The following is a 16,119-nucleotide window of genomic DNA, read 5'->3' as shown; positions in this document are numbered from 1 at the left end:
GCCAGGTTGCTTTTACTCTGCCTAGTGAAGGCCTGTCCTCCCCATCAAATTAATAAGTGTTTGACAAGGCTATTTATAAGTGTTACCCAACATCCGACAAGGCCCTGAGTGCTCTCCTCAATGCAGTAAACCATCCCCCATTGAAGTAAACCAACACAGCTCACTTTTAGTTCCTCTCCTGCTTTCTCCCAAATTCAGAGGTGGACAGCAACATCCCTTAAAGTGTGGCACATTAGGAACAAGTGCATGTTTTGTAAGATAGAACAGTTAAAAATAACACGGTGCATGATTATAATTGCATTCTTATAAATTAATTCATCTGCACTTCTCTGAAGATTAGTGAGAAAGCCATGTGCTCTGGGGATGTGCTCATCCCCAGAGGAACATTTAGCGCTCAGAGGTTGCTCTATTACAGCTCAGGAGACATTGTATCAACTTTTTCTCATATGTTTATCCTAAAATTCTTTGAGAGAAATACAAATTAACACAAAATAGACATTGATGTAGAGCTGCACAAGTGCATAAATCAGATCATTTGGTATGCAATAATTTCTGAAATTCCTTCTTTTGACTTTAACTTGATTTAACTTTGACTTGGTATCTTGAGAAATCTGAGCAGAGTTTGAGATCTCTTCTGATGCTAGACTAATTACTATCTTGGAGAAAAAAGGTGTAATATCTAATTTTATCTTTCCAATATTAAGTAAAAGAAAAGAAAGAAACTGTCCATATGATTAGTTTATTGTATGCTTCAGATAAGGGCAATTATTGGGCATGGTTCAAAGATGTTTTTTGTACCCAGATTAGTAACAGAAATACATGTAGAATAATGTCAGAAATTATTGTTGTGTTTCATTTACATTTAGCCATTTAGCAGATGCCTTTATCCAAAGCAACTCACAAATGAGAATTGTGAAATAAACTTTGAACCTCTTTGTGATGGGACCACCATGTACCACTCATTCATAGACCGCAGAGAACAAGTTGGAGCACAGACCTGGAGAAGTAAATTGAAGTAAGAGGTTGCAGTTCCATTGGCTGTCCTGAAGGCCAGAGTCAAAGCCTTGAATTTGACGTAGGGAAGCTACAGGTAGCCAGTGGAGTGAAATCAAGAGTGGGGTGACATGAGCCCTACTGCATTCTGGACTATCTGCTGTGAATTCATTGAGTTAGCTGGGAGGACAGCCAACAAAGCATTACAGTAGTCTAGTCTTGAAATGACCAGAGCTTGGACCAGAAGCTGTGCAGCATATTTAGACAGAAAAAGTCTTATTTTCCTGAGGTTGTAAAGTGTGAATCTGCGAGACCATGCGGTTTATGAGATGTGGGCGATAAAATTAAGCTGGCTACCAATCCCTCATTCCGGGCTGTTCTAGTTGGTGTTAGTGTAGTTGAACCAAGATGAATAGTGAGGTTGTGGTCAACAGAGGGGTTGGCTGGGATCACAAGGAGTTCTGTCTTGGCAAGGTTGAGCTCACGGTGGCCTTCCTTCATCCAGGCTGAAATGTTCGAGAGGCAGGCAGAAATACGAGCTAAAACAGTAGGGTCATCAGGCTGGAACGACAGGTAGAGCTGAGTATCATCTGCATAGAAGTGGTTGGAAAAGCCATGTGATTTGTCCGAGTGATGTTGTGTACATCAAGAAGAGGAGGGGTGCAAGAAATGATACTTGAGGAACACTAGTGGCCAGCTGGTGTTACTTGGACACCTCACCTCTCCAGGAGAGCTTGAAATATCTGCCAGGGAGGTTTGACTTAAACCATCCAAGCATAATTCCTGTGATGCCCAGGTCAGAGAGGGTGGAGAGGAAGATCTAGTGGTTCACTGTGTTGAAGGCAGCAGACAAGTCAAGGAGCATGAGGCTGGATGATTTGGAGTTAGCTCTTGCCAGTCGCAGGATTTTAGCTAATGAGAAGAGGGCAGTCTCAGTTGAGTGTCCTTTTTTGAAGCCAGACTAATGTCTGTCGAGTATGTTGTTATGTGAGAGAAAAGAAGACCACTGTTTGAATACAACCCTCTCAAGTGTTTTTGACAAGAAGGGAGAGAGAACAGTCAAAGTGTCTCTGACAGCCAGGGGCTGGAGGGTGTGACACATGCTGGCCTGGAAGAGGATAGACACTACCAAGGCAAGAAGTTAATGTTGAGCAAAGAGCATATTTAGCTTCCTCATTTAAATGACCAGAGAAATCCCTGGGGTTGTGTAGCATTAGGTTAAAAAGAAACTGTACATTACAACGCAGATTTCCCCTACATATTGTATATCCATCTCTAAAGCATGTTTGATCCAAAGAGCCACAAGACCATGTTGCACCCAAAGTTAAAAAAAAAAAAAAAAAGTTGGAAGAGGGTAAAGGAATGTGCCAGGTTTATGAGGTAAAGTTTATGGAGGCCCAAACCTGCATAGATAATAAATAAATAAATGTAATAATAAAAAAATAAATAAAGGAATAAATGTCTTGATAAAACAAATATAATTAGTTTTTAATTACATTTATTCCTGAATTTATTATTGTATGACTTTATTATTTTCTATATTTATTTGTAACTTTATTTTTATTCTTTTCAACTTTTAATTATTTATTCTGCATATTTTTTTTATTTGTGTGTTAATTTATTTTTTATATTTATTTAAAAAATGAGGGAGGCGGTCCTTGCGTAGCTCCAGTGCATCTATAGCACTAATCGAAAGCAAATAAGATGAAGCATGGTTGTATCTTTTACAATGAACAATCATAACAACAGAAAACAATATTATGGATTTGCGGACATCAAAATATGAAGTTGTATACACAGAAGAAGAAAAAAGCATAAGGTTAAATCATATAATTTATGAAACTTGCTCATTTTGTGGATTTGTTGAAGAAACAGCTCCCCATTTATTTTGTGATTTTAATATAACCAATAAATCTTGGATTGACTTAAGCTCTTATGTTTTTAGCCCCACAAATAGCTATAGTTTACACGATATGGCTATGACCTAATGTCACATCAAAACAAGTCAAGAGTAATCGAGCACACGCTTCAATCTACAATAAGCCAAAGGTAAACAGGACCCGCCCACATAATTATCATACAAGAGACAGAAATGTAAGAATAAATACAAAAATAAATAAATGTGGGAATATTTAAATATATAAATAAATACATATGGGAATAAATAAATATAAAAATAAATGAATGCATAAATAAATAATAATAAAAAACAAAACAAATGAAAGAATAAAAAAAGTTTTCAAGAATAAAAATAAAAAGAGAAAATAATAAATAAAGGAAATAAATTCAGGAATAACTTTAAAAACGAATTATATTTGTTTTATCAAGACATTTATTCCTTTATTTATTTTCTTATTATTACATTTATTTATTTATTTATTATTTTTGCATGTTTTGTCCTCCATAAAACTTAAGCTCAATCGACAGCTGACTTAATTATTTCAACTTGTCTCTTGTTAATTTAAAAAACAAAAGCAAAAATTGCAGTGAGGCACTTACAATGAAAGTGAATGAGGCCAGCTCCATAAGCATTAAAAGACTGTTTCAAAAGAACAGCCACAAGACATAAACATCATATGTGTTAACATGATGAAGTCACCGATTTACCAGCAGTGGCATCTGCAGCAATCACTGTGTTTTTAGCATCTCTCACAGGAGCGCTGCATTTGTAGACGTTGTGTCAAGTTATAAAGAACTTCCACCTGATAATATGTATTGAAATGTCTTGAAACACCTGCATTCTGCTCTATTCTTTGTGGTGTGTTTTGATTTTTTTTAACGAGAGAACGTGTTTTTTTTTAAACGGTTACTAGAACAAATGCTTTAGTCAATAATTACATGTACACTACTCATAATCGAGAAAATGCCCAGCCAACATGTTTATGTGGGTTACACTTGGGCTACAGGGGAACCGAGTGGGCATGGGCCCAAAATGGGCATCTTATCTGGGGCCCACTTGGGTCAACTAAGTAGGTCCCACATGGGCGAGCACTGGTGGGCTTCCTATGTGGTTCTTAGTTGGTCACTAATGGGAAATGAGTGCATGAGATCAAAATGGGCAACACAAATGGGGTCCATTTTGGTTTACCAAATGGGTTAGTCAAGTGCAAACACAAGCAATCCCATATAGGCTGATTACATGGATCCGAGATAGTACACAAATAATTCAATTTTTCAATTTTTATTTTATTTTTGTTGTTATTTTGACACTTGGACATATGTGTAATAGCTACTTCAATCCAATCAAAATCTAAAAATGCCAACACTCATGCAATTTTATCCAACATGCCCTTTAAAAGGATCAAGAGCCCATGGGCATGGATAAAAAAAGGTTGAAAAAAACCCAAAAACATAAGAATCCCAAAAAAAAAAAACCATACCATAATAATACCATAGTGGCTTAAATATTGCTCTGTGACCTTGTTTCTGTGCGTGTTCAGTTAATAAACCCCTGCAACAAAAATGTTGCTATATCTACTTTGGTAAAAATACTAATGAGACAAATTTGGTAAAAAGACAATGCTAAGAATCGAAAGTTAAGAAAACTGTTTGTGTATGACAGAATATTATATCTGATACAATTATTGTTTTCTGTTACTTTAAAATGTAAAATCACCTTGCACATTAAGCTATATATAGTCTGACAATGAAAAAAATGTATTTCCTAAAAAGTGGAGATAACTGCTTCTTTGTTGCCAGGGCTCAAATATGGAATTTAATCTCACGTTTATGCTCTTTATGGATGTGTATTTCACAGGCAGATTGACATTTTGTTTTCCTTATAAACCAAATAAATAGAAAAGATGCTGAAAAGGTAGTATCAAAGTGGCTAGTTGGTGCCAGGGACAGGGGAGGAAACTGTACTGTGAGGGCACATGCTGGAGAGCAAGATGGTATAAATCGCTTTGTTTTAAATGGAAATACAATGCACAAAATGTTGACATAAATATAAATCTAGGGCATCTTTATGTATTTGGTTAATATTCAAAATACTGCAGTTGAACTATGAGGGCCTTATGAAACATGCACTACATATTTTAATTACTTTTTTTGCATTTATTAATCACAGACACTAGTCCATATCGTGATTATAATTTGATTATTAGCCCATCATCAACCCACATGGGCTAACCCATGTGGGGTCTCCATGGAAACGGAGGACAAAACTGGCGGGGCACCAGTTTGGTAGCCCAGGTGCAACCCCTTTGGGCCCTACATGGGAGTGCTGGCTGGGGGATAAGTTGTATTAGGCAGATAGTAGTGGAAATGGCCATTATGCCACAACTTCTGTTGATTGAGCTTAACTTGTATTGAACCTGAAACATTCCTTTAATAGCTTTGATGCTTAAATGTGGTGACTTTGCTTTTATAAGGTGATAAAATACTTGCAATACAGAATATTTTTTTTCTTTTTAATCATGTCAATGAGAAGAGGAGAAGTATAATTAATGCAGCTCTAATAATTAATAATCTTAATAATCCCAAAATGTCCTACTTGGGCATTCACAGTCTAAATGAGCTGTTTGAACACATTAAAAGTGATCAAATAATATGCAATATATTCTCGCTGTAAGCTTTATGTGTGAACTAGTGGCTGATCGGCAGATGACGGGAAGATAATCTTGCTGATGGAGCAGCCAGCCACTTAAGAAAGTACACAAAAATTGAAAGTGGATGTGAGAAGGCAGATTGTAAGTGCTTCCTAATGGAGGGTAAATATAAACACTTGAATGCGTACTATCATTTGAAATCATGGCCAAGCTGGATTAAGAACAAACAATGTCTTAAAAAGCTGATTGCAACAAGAGTCACCACTTTTTGGTAATTATCAGATCATCATTTTGGCCTTTAGTCCCTGTCTGTCATTTAACATATTTTCAGTTGGTTCCCTCTAGTATTTATCCCAACAAAATGACCTTGCCATTTAATAAGACATTGGATGAAAAACGTCGAGGTTACGAATGTAACCTCCGTTCCCCGATGGAGGGAACGAGATGTTGTGTCGGAGAAGCGACACTAGGGGTCTCTCTTGAGCCACCGAATATACCTCTGATCTATGAAAAAAGGCCAATGAGAAGTTGGCAGTCAGTATTTGCATACCCCGCCCCCGGACATTCCGACGACTTTGGTGGGGCATTGGGGAAGGGTACGTGTAGTCTGATACAGCTGGTCGTCTGGCACGTAAAAAACACCTGCCCGCTCCTGTGTCAGACCACGTACACGGCTCAGCGCATGGCGTGATTTAAATTGGACCCCTAGTGTCGCTTCTCCGACACAACGTGGAGAGAGCGACAGAAGGGGAACGTCTAGGTTACGAATGTAACCTCCGTTCCCCGATGGAGGGAACGAGACGTTGTGTCCTTCCCGGCCACGTCGCTGAGCCGAGCCGCTGTAGTGGCCGGACCATTTCCGGCTCCTCAGAAAAATCCTGAATGAACTCTAGTATTTGCCTCACCATGTACGTGGTCTGACACAGGAGCGGGCAGGTGTTTTTTACGTGCCAGACGACCAGCTGTATCAGACTACACGTACCCTTCCCCAATGCCCCACCAAAGTCGTCGGAATCCTTTTGGTTACCCTGACAGGGGAACAAGGCGACGCTTGCCAACCTGGGAACGGGCCAAGCCTGGCTGGGCCTCTTTTCTCTCTATGTTTCTCGCATAGAGCAATAGACAGCTGGGGCCCTTACACGCACTGAGGGAAGGGGGGTCTTACCCAACTTCCTATTCTTTCAGGGGGAACAGACCCTGTGGAGACCACCCCTACCCAGCTGGGGAGGTAAGGTGGTGAATACATCACATGTGTTTTTAGGCGACACGTGGAAGTGGCAGGTGGTAGATCCAGCCTCAGCGAGGGGGGAGTTGCTACACACGGCGACCGGAGGAAAGCCGAAACGTACCCAAGGAAAATGCGGGTCCGCTCGTAAGGGGACCGTATCGCGGAAAATACACACAGGGGGAGTCCGCGTAGGAGTCCTCACCCTGTGGAGCACCTATTCCAGTACAGGGTAGATTTGAGTACCCACAGTGGATTGGGTCGGCAAGTTCCTCCGACGAACTGCGGACCCATGAGGGCTAGGGAGGTATCGACCAGGGATTCGAGCTGAGTGGAATCTCCTGGGAAAAAAGACGCACAGTTTTACCTCAAGTGAGGGAAAGGGCGTATATGCAAGCGATTCACCCGGTCAGCCCATCAGCGTGTTACCGAGTTCTACTGGCTCGGACCTGAGAAAACACGGGATGAAACCGACACAACCCTGAGATTGTAGTATCTCGTAAAGGTGTTGGGTGTCGCCCAACCCGCTGCTCTACAAATGTCTGCCAGGGAGGTACCCCTGGCCAGTGCCCACGAGGACGCAACACTCCTTGTCGAGTGAGCTCGGACCCGCAAAGGGGGGGGCACGGCCTAAGTGTGATAAGCCAGTGAAATGGCATCTACTACCCAGTGGGAAAGCCTCTGTTTGGAGACAGCGTTTCCTTTCCGCTGTCCCCCAAAGCATACAAAGAGCTGCTCAGAGTGTCTAAAGCTCTGCGTGCGGTCCAGATAGGTATGCAAAGCACGTACCGGACACAGCAACGACGGGGCTGGGTCTTCCTCCTCCCGGGCAGCGCTTGCAGGTTCACAACCTGGTCTCTGAAAGGCGTGGTAGGAACCTTGGGCACGTAGCCCGGTCGCGGTCTTAGGATCACATGAGTGTCTGCCGGACCGAACTCCAGGCAAGTGTCGCTGACAGAGAACGTTTGCAGGTCCCTGACCCTCTTGATGGAGGTGAGCGCGATCAGCAGGGTGGTCTTGAGAGAGAGGGCCCTGAGTCCAACTGATTCTAGCGGCTCGAAGGGAGGTCTCTGGAGGCCCGCAAGGACTACCGAGAGGTCCCAGGAGGGGAACAGGCTTGGCCGGGAGGGACTTAACCTCCGGGCGCCTCTTAGGAACCTGATGATTAAGTTGTGCTTACCAAGGGACTTGCCATCTACTGCGTCGTGGTGGGCCGCGATAGCAGCAACATACACCTTCAAGGTGGACGGGGACAGCCTCCCCTCCAACCTTTCCTGCAGGAATAGGAGCACTGACCTAACTGCACACCTCTGTGGGTCTTCAGCTCGGGAAGAACACCAATTTGCGAACAAGCGCCACTTCAGGGCGTAGAGCTGCCTGGTGGAAGGGGCTCTGGCTTGGTTGATCGTGTCTACGACAGTGGGTGGTAGGCCAGCTAGATCTTCCGCGTCCCGTCCAGGGACCAGACGTGGAGTTTCCAGAGGTCTGGATGCGGATGCCAGAGCGTGCCCTGCCCCTGAGTGAGACGGTCCTTCCTCAGAGGAATTCGCCAGGGAGGGGCTGTAGCGAAGAGTACAAGGTCTGAGAACCAGGCCCGGGTGGGCCAGTATGGAGCCACTAGTGTGACTTGCTCCTCGTCCTCCCTGACCTTGCACAGCACCTGTGCAAGAAGGCTCACTGGGGGAAATGGGTACTTGCGCAACCCCATGGGCCAGCTGTGTGCCAGCGCGTCTGCCCCGAGGGGGGCCTCTGTTCGGCCATACCAGAGCGGGCAGTGGGAGGTCTCTCGGGAGGCAAGCAGGTCTACCTGGGCCTTTCCGAATCGTTCCCAAATCAGCTGAACCGACTGGGGGTGAAGCCTCCACTCTCCACTGGGCAAGCGTTGTCGTGACAGCGCGCCCGCTACCACATTGAGTTTTCCGGGGATGTGAGTGGCACGCAGTGACCTGAAGTATTTCTGACATACCCGGGGGAGCTTCGCAGTGGGGCGGAGCAGGTAAAGTGCCATCGGGAGGCAAGGGTGCGTCCCGAGGCTTCGGTGCTGAGAAAAGACTCGAAGCACTTACCTTGCTCCGCGCACCCGGCAGGTGGCGGGTTAGAGACTGAGGAGGAGGTCTTATGGTGGCGTCCTCTGGACTAGTCAGAACCGGCCGGCCGGGGGTCAGTCGTGGGGCTGAAGGCGGACCTGTGGCCGCATCCAGCATGCCGGGACTGTTGAGATCTGGGGGCAGAGTGCCGTGAGAATGGCATTTGCGGGCCAGATGACCCAGAGGCAAAGGAAATAGCTCTTTTATTGAGAATTTGGGTACCGCTGCCCCGTTAAGGGGAGCGGCAAATGAAATGTATTCAAAACAAAATTCTCCTCCCGGCCCTCCACCGGGGGACGGAGCGGTCTTACCATCTCCGGAGCTAACGTCTTGGGCTCTGGGTCGTCCGTCTCAGGAGCGCCTGGGAGCCTTCCGGGTCCTCGAGGGGGTCCGTGAGACGGGGGCGTCGACTTCCTGCGGGGCGCTCGACGCGTGGGCTGAGAGCTGGGCCCAGGTTGAGGCGGAGCAGCTTGTTTCTTCACAGGGGGACGCCCTCTGCAAGCAGACGGGGCATGGCCCGAGGCGGCAGACTTGCTGCGGGGCAGGATCTGGGAGATCGCCTCCGTCTGTTTCCTCACCACTGAGAACTGCTGGGTAACATCCTCGACGGTGTCGCCGAAGAGGCCGAACTGGGAGACTGGGGCGTCAAGAAAGCGAGTCTTGTCGGTCTCACGCATCTCGACCAAGTTCAGCCACAGGTGTCGTTCCTGGACCACGAGGGTGGCCATTGCCTGCCCGAGTGACTGCGCTGTGACCTTCGTGGCTCTGAGGGCGAAGCCCTATCCACCGGGGGAATCGCCGTGTATCCGTGGACCGCTCCGCCGTCGAGGGTAGCGAGAGCGGATGAGCGAGTGGCTTTGCAAGAGGTGAAAGGCGCTCTCCACAGCGACGTCAGCTCATCATGCACTTCCGGGAAGAACGGGATGGGGGGGCGTGGCCGTGGGCGGCGCCCAGACCCCAGGAACCAGTCATCCAACCGCGATGGCTGTGGGGAGGATGGAGGGTTCCAATCCAAGCCCACGCTGGCGGCGGCCCGGGAAAGCATGTTGGACATCTGAGCGTCAGCCTCAGCCTGAGCTCATCCGTTTCGAGCTCTAGAGGATAGGCAGGCTGGCTGTGAGGCGAGCCGCTGTTGCCTCGAGCCCGGACGGGAGTTAACAAGCATGCTGGGGAACGGGTGGTCCGCGGGTCTCTGGTACGCGATGGAGCCGCACCCGCTGCTGCCCCCAAATCGCCTCCAGCGCCACTCGCACCATCCTCAATCCCGTGGGAAGAAGGAGCAATGCGAGGTGCGGCTGGAGTGGCTTGTTCTCGGTTGAAAACAAGTCGTGACCGCAACGTTGTCATGGTCATGCTCTCACAGTGAGAACATGAACCATCCACAAACGCAGCCTTGGTGTGATCGCTACCCAGACACACGAGACAACGCCTGTGGCCGTCTGAAACGGAAAGCACTCTACCACATCCAGGAACTACACAGCGGCGGAATGGCATCTTTATAAAGACGCGTCCTGAAAAGGACGTTCACGCTCGCTGTGTTTACTCTTTTAGAGGAAATTACTCTTTTAAATAAAATCACTCTTTTAAGAAACTCTTTCGAGTTTTTATCTGCGCTGTCGAAGCGCCCAGGGGCAACAATGCACAGCCGTGCACAGGATAGGAGAAAGCCGCTGTTATGCGCCGTCAAATCCAACAGCATGCAGATCGTCAGAGGAATACACGGGCGTGTGTAACTCGTAGCAGACAGCATACAAGACCATCGGCTCCGAAGAAAATTTCTGAACGAACTCTAGTATTTGCCTCGCCTTTATACCCGTATGTCCGGGGGCGGGGTATGCAAATACTGACTGCCAACTTCTCATTGGCCTTTTTTCATAGATCAGAGGTATATTCGGTGGCTCAAGAGAGACCACTAGTGTCGCTTCTCTGACACAACGTGGAGAGAGCGACAAAAGGGGAACAAAGCAGATTATGTCTTATTGGATATGCAATATAATTGATAATTGATCTTTAATGCCTACAGTATGTTGGCACTTGCTGTTTTTAATACAAGCACGCATCCTAACAGGACCCTAAACCCTCAGGCTAATTTTCTCAATACCTTAAAGTATGGCCATATGTGATCCCTGAATTTTTGTGCTGTAGAGTCTTGATTAAAAGCCCTTATGCTTCACAAGTCTACATTAAGTGGTTATCAGCAAATGAAAGCAAAGGGCTTTTTGACCTGACTCATTATTTCTGGTTGTATGTGATCAACAAGGAAACATTTCTGTCACAGCTGGAAAAGGTGGCGAATAAAGAGTGTTCTGGTTCTCCTCCCTGATGCAGTCATCACTCTGACTGCCATTAGAAATGCATAGACGAGAAACAACCCCTCTAAAATATATTTATAGTCCAGCACTTTAGCAAGAACATTGATCTTTTTTAAAACATTTCCTTGGTGGCCAACACTGGATGTGTTCTTTGAATTGTAAGCCATGAATTAATGTAAGTTGTCTGGTGCACCAGCGCTTTTAAACACAATGTTCACTTCATCATTCCTCAAGAAAAAATAGGAGCATTGAGACAAGGTAATGAGTTGGTCAGGTGATTACAGGAATCTTGCTGATGGAGGAGCCAGCCAAGAAAGTACACAAAAATTGTATACATGGGTCAGTGACAGTACATCCTTTGAGGCCAGTGACTGAAAAAGTCTGGACATAGTTTGAGGATTAACAGTTAAAAGGATAAATTCAGTGACAGGTCTTAAGATTACTGAATTAATTTGTGAACAATAATGTTGTAGTGCAGGGTTTTCTTGATTCACTGATCAGACTGTGAATTCGGCAACAGTATGGTGAAAGTTCTGCTCTTAAATTGTTTGTCTGTGCTTACTGAAATTTTAATCACTGCCTCCCAATGGCCGAAACTAGAAATGTTGTTTATTGTATCGGCACATGTGAGCTCCAGTTTCCAATTGAAATATCCACAAGGTGGTACCAAAATTGAGTTATATTTTTAGTTTTAAATGATGAAATGTATTCAAAAGGAATTAATATTTTATTAACTCTACCCCCTAACCCAAAGCCCAACCCTAATCCAAACTGTGAGTGGTGTAAAAATAAAATGTTAGAGCAAATATGTGCTCATGATTGTTTATGTGAATGTGATTACTTCCTGGTCACCACAGGACCAGAAACTGTATCTCGGAGGTTGCTTGAGGGACAATTCACAAGTGATGCAAAGTTGTCTGATGGGAATGGCGTTTATGTTGTCTATACAATTGTTTGTTCAAACAATCCTGATTCTGATTATGCAATGGTTTGTTTGGGGACGAGGGGACACATTGTGCGCTTCTTACACCACCACAAATGCATGGAACCACCACCGTTAGCCCTGAAATAACCTGCAGAGAGACTGAATACAGCAGAAAAGATGAGATGATGTTTGATAACCAGATTAAATGTTAAAAAGTGAGTAGTGCAGACTGTAGAGCCTCAGATTTATCCGGTTATGCTTAAATCCTCTAAAAGATTCAGGGTAGGACTCAAAACCATTACCCCTGCCAACAGTGAACAATGATCATACTGTTATTTTTTGAGCAAAGCTCACCTATACACAAATATATTCCCACTCCAGGCATACCGACAAATGTAAACTCATTAATGAATAGTCCAAACGAGATAAAACAAAAGCATGTGTGACATTTTTAAGATCGTTAAGAGATAGAAAAGTTTTAACTTTGGACAGAAGTTTAAGATGGAAAAAACAAGACTTTACTACAGAATTTATTTGTTGATCAAACTTGAGAGATGAATCAAAAAGAACTCCCAAATTTTTCACAGTGGGTTTGCACAGCTCTTCCCACAGAGGGGCCAAAAACAATTGCTTCAGTCTTATTCTCATTTAAGTGCAAGAAATTCAAGGACATCCAAGATCGTACATCAGTTAAACAGGCAAGCAAAGTTTCTTGGCCTTGCTTGTCATTATGTTTCAAAGAGAGATAGATTTGGGTGTCATCTGCATAAAAATGAAAAGACACTCCATGCTTCCTAAAAATTGAGCCTAGTGGTAGCACGTATAGTGAAAATAAAATGGAAGCCAGAATAGACCCTTGAGGAACACCACAGGTAACTCGTGCTACAGATGATACGGCGCGACCAATACCCACTGAAAAGGTTCTATTACTAAGGTAAGATCGGAACCAACTAAGGGCAGTTACTTGAATGCCCACACACTTTTCAAGATGCGATAAGAGAATGTCATGATCAGCTGTATCAAATGCCGCACTCAAATCTAATAGCACCAAAATTGCTGTGTTCCCAGAGTCAACGAATAATAAAATATCATTTAAAACTCTTAGAAGTGCTGACTCAGTACTATGTTTTTTCCTAAATCCAGATTGGAATTTTTCTGCAATATTGTTTGTTTCCAGAAAGCTCTGCAATTGCACAGATACAGCATTCTCTAAGATTTTTGCAATGAAAGGTACAATTTGAGATTGGCCTAAAATGTGATAAGATAGTTGTATCCAGACCTGGCTTTTTCAACAATGGTTTCAACATAGCATGTTTGCAAAAGGATGGAACAATCCCAGAAAAAATGCTCTTATTTATAATTGCTAGAATCCAATCCCCAACACAATCAAGTACAAATTTAAAAAATTGGGTCGGAACAATATCACATGCAGAGGTGCTAGGCTTCAGCTTAGCAACTGAATCCATTAAACCCAGTAATGTGATTGGCTCAAATGAGTTTAAAAGCTTAGTGGGAATTAAAAAATCAACTGGGTCATCAGTACAAGGAATGATGGACTGTCTAATTGTATCTATTTTATCCTTAAAAAATATCAAAAAGTTTTCACACAAAGTTGAGGACTCCGCTAAACAAATTTTGCCATTTGGATTAAAAACAGAATTCAAGATATTAAATAAAGCCCTGAGACTATTTGTACTTTTGCAAATTATCTCAGAAAAATAGTGAGATTTCGCAGCTTTCACTGCTTTTTGGTATGTCATTAAATATTCCCGTAGAATGTCATAGGATACTTGGAGTTTATCCTTTTTCCACCTGCGTTCTGCCCTTTTGCAGGTTTTTCTCAAACTACGGGTATTGCTGTTTAGCCATGGTTCTACTTTGTTTTTATGTTTTTTTAGTTTCGTAGGGGCAATAATATCTAAAACACTAATGCATAAATAATTAAACGTATTAAGAAGCTCGTCCACATTTAACGCATTAGCAAGATAATCTGAGGAAAGCAAATCACAGGTCTCTTTGAATGCTACTGAAAAATTTTCCACCGAGGTTGGAGCAAAAAGGCCAACACGTGACCATTTTTCAGGTCTAATAATTTCAGTTGTGTGACAAGAAATATCAGCAGTAAACATTATAGGCATGTGATCCGAAAAACTTAAATCACCTATATGCACATCTGAAATAGAAAGGCCATGTGTCAACACCAGGTCTAAAATATGACCCTGTGCATGTGTTGGTTCTTTCACCCACTGGACAAAATCACACGCCTCTATGAGACTAATAAACTCTTTCACTAACACTGTGGAGTCACAACAAACCTGAATATTAAAATCACTAACAATTAAAATTCTATCAAATTTAGGGGTAATATCCCCTAGAAATTCTGAGAACTCAGCGATAAAGTTTTTATTTGTTTTTGGTGGGCGATAAACCACTGCCACCACCAACGAGTTCATCGAGTCCAATGCAAAAATTTGAACCTCAAAACTTGTGAAAATGTCGGTTTCTAAGAACAGATGCCAGCCCTCCACCCCGGCCAGACAAACGGGGTGAATTAAAAAAATTATAATTAGGAGGGGTAAGTTCAGAGAAAGGACTATTATCTCCAACAGACAGCCAGGTCTCAGTCACAAATAAAAAATCTAAGTTGCCAGAGTTTATAAAGTCGTTAAAAATAAACGTCTTGTCACTGAGAAACTAGGAAAATATATTTTATGTCTGAACATTAAATTATATTTAGTTTACATTACTAATGCAATGAACATTACTACAACAAATATTTTGGATGCAGCAGACTTTTACGTGATGAATTGTGTTTCACCTTAGATTTCTGGTGAATTTAACATGAGGCGCTACAACAATGGTGAACTGTATTCACTTTCATGCAAACCACGATAACAACAGCTGATTGTGACTTTATTAACAATTATTTTTCACACTATTACACATGCACACACACTGCTATGTTATGATCTCAAAACACTATTACTCGTAACGCATCATTAAAAAACAAGACATTTTACCGCTTATATGACAGACTCATCTACCATTACACACTTAATCCATAGTAATTAGCTTCCGTTGCAGCTCACCTCATAGTATTGGATTTGGACTCTTAAGTACGTGGTTCGAGACAAATAAAGCACACAAACTGACATGTGAGACGAGAGTGTCATAGAAGCTTTACAAGATGACGTGGTTGCTTCAGAAAATGTGCTTTTTATTTCTCAGTTTGTTTTTGGACACTATCGGTTAGATGTAGGCATTGGTTAAGGGTAAGGATGTATGTTTTGTGTTTACCTCAGTTGATTTTAGATCACTATTGGTTGGGTTTAGGTTAAAGGTTTAGTTTAAGGAGGTTCGTTTTACTCATTCAAACCTCCATCTAAAATCCACCTTAAAAAACTGGTCAGATTACGACATTGTTTCACTCACTTTTGGTGCCCACCACTGGACATTTCACTGGGAAACTGCAGCCAAATGTGTAATAAGGCATGTCATTTTGTTTTGCAAAATGTTGCCACGGTCACATTATGTTCATGACAGCAGGCTGCGATAAACAGATTGTTGACTCTTCTTATTTCTGATTTTACTGTCATATATCATCAATTTAGTGTATAATATTGTGGGTTCGCATCATGTCAAGTGTGGACAGACAGATTGCTTGTCGCTGGAATCTTATCACATCGCATCTGGTAAGGACAAGCTATTATGTGTGAATGACAGAAATACCATATAAAGGCTCTGTGTTAATGGAAACCTATAGGTTGAGAAATTTGTCAGTTTTGGAGAGGAAGAACATTTACCAAGAGAAAATAAAGCTGTTCACAGTTTGCTTTAATAATTTGACCCCAGGGGGAGATGACTTGCCAAAAAGCAGGGACTTCCAGCCTTCACTTTTCAACTGTGTTCCCACTATTTATTATTTGCTATTCAACACAAACTGTATCATATACAATCCTTTTTCATCAGCATTATTGCTGTCTGTGAGTTTTAGAAGATATATTCAAGCATACGGTAAGTGTTTGCT

The sequence above is a fragment of the Xyrauchen texanus genome, chromosome 1, assembly GCF_025860055.1.
Source record: "Xyrauchen texanus isolate HMW12.3.18 chromosome 1, RBS_HiC_50CHRs, whole genome shotgun sequence".
In the NCBI taxonomy this organism is placed as follows: Eukaryota; Metazoa; Chordata; class Actinopteri; order Cypriniformes; family Catostomidae; genus Xyrauchen; species Xyrauchen texanus.
This window is presented reverse-complemented; position numbering follows the sequence as displayed.